The sequence below is a fragment of the Austrofundulus limnaeus genome, unplaced genomic scaffold (assembly GCF_001266775.1).
Source record: "Austrofundulus limnaeus strain Quisiro unplaced genomic scaffold, Austrofundulus_limnaeus-1.0 Scaffold6, whole genome shotgun sequence".
Taxonomy (NCBI): Eukaryota; Metazoa; Chordata; class Actinopteri; order Cyprinodontiformes; family Rivulidae; genus Austrofundulus; species Austrofundulus limnaeus.
In genome coordinates this window covers 1,119,370-1,121,049 of record NW_013952408.1, presented here as the reverse complement: position 1 = coordinate 1,121,049, position 1,680 = coordinate 1,119,370, and positions in this window count along the sequence as shown.

The window sequence follows — 1,680 nt, the reverse complement described above, 5'->3', positions numbered from 1 at the left end:
CATGTCTGCGTGAATCGCTAATAATATTAGGTGTTGCAGGAGATGAATCTGCAGAATGATTCACTTTCTCCAATTGTGTATTCAAGTCATTTGCCAGACTTTATTTGCTCATTAAGGGGATTGCTTATGATCCTTCACAGGGACCAGAAACGATACAAAATAATATTTTTCCAAACAGGTGGAGAACATGGGTGGATTTCTTGAGGAGAAGCATAAAACAGAGGAGAAAACTGAAAAAGCAGCACAGCCCTGTTAATTTTTAGTAAAGCAGTGAAATAATACGACATGACACAATTTTTATTTTGGGTGGCCTTGTATATCCCCCCCATGAAAATATAAACAGCAGCTGTTCAGGGAATGCCCATAACTCATTACTTTAGGAGAGGGTTTTCTTTGCGACCTTCACTTTTTTTGCCATGACAAGTTCTTGTCTCAGAAGGATCATGGAGGAGAAACACTGGCCAGAGGCAAACGTGATTTACTTCATGAACTGTTTAGAATGAGAGGGCCTTTTGTTGGGAGACATAAATTGAGGAAACAGGTTAGTATCAAAGCCAAACCTCAAACCAGCTTGTTTTGTAACTACCGTTTCTTTAATGCCAAGGACAGAAATGTCTACAGTGCTCTACTATTTTGTGAAAAGGTTCAGAAATTAAGGCTGGGACAGATGATGATAAACCATGGAAAGTTGTTCATTATTAATCTCYCAGAAGTGTTTTGTTTTGTATTAGTTTCACATTTCCACCAAAACATGTTAAATCATAAAGCTCAGATGAGATCATAAGTGGAGGATTTACATGCTGTTTAAAACTACTCAGGGGTGGTACATTACTGTGCCCAGCAACAAGCAGCCGCCTGAAGGGCAGTAAAATTCTTCTATTAGGAAGGTCCTCTAGTGGGATCGCTACTTCTGTGGAAATCAAGTTATTAAAGATTGCTAAAAGTGGTATGGCATCATAAAAGTACAAGACTGCAGCTCAGATATTTACTTTAACGTTTTGGCAAATATGTTTTTTCCTTTTTTTTCCTTTTTGCCAAGAATTAAAGAAGGAAAATGACATAACTGTAAAATATTCATATTTCCTTCAAAAACTGAAATGGAGGTGTTCATTTTCAGTCAGTAGTTGTTATGTAATTTCTCATAGGGATCATTGGTTTGTGTTAAATAAGTTAGTAATTAGGAATAACATACCATTTAAAAAAACTTTTCTTTATAGGTCAGTGACTACAGAAATTCCAACAAACTGGAAGAGCTGATTTGAAAAACAAACTATTTTTAGGTCCTGTGACRCTTGTTTATTTATATTATCTAGGAGATAAAGGGTGATTCATTTATTGTAAGAGCCCTGAAATGTTCTTTTTTAACTACCAGAACATCCCTGTTGTTGTTAACTGGTATAAWGTGAGCTGCTTTTTCTCTGCAATTTTATAAAGATGCACTGACAGGAAGTGGCACATGGTGGGGAAAAATATTTTATGAGAAGCCAGTTAATGTGTGGCAATGCTTTACAAAGGCAAACRTTGAAAATATTAAATGGTGAATGGCGTTACTATAATGATATATACGCATAAATGATGGAAACTAATTTTGTCTTCTAAGTAATGTTTGCTTTATATTGTCATTTATTTTTTTAAGAAAATATGAAATGGAAAAAAAATCTAATTATCACAGAATAAATT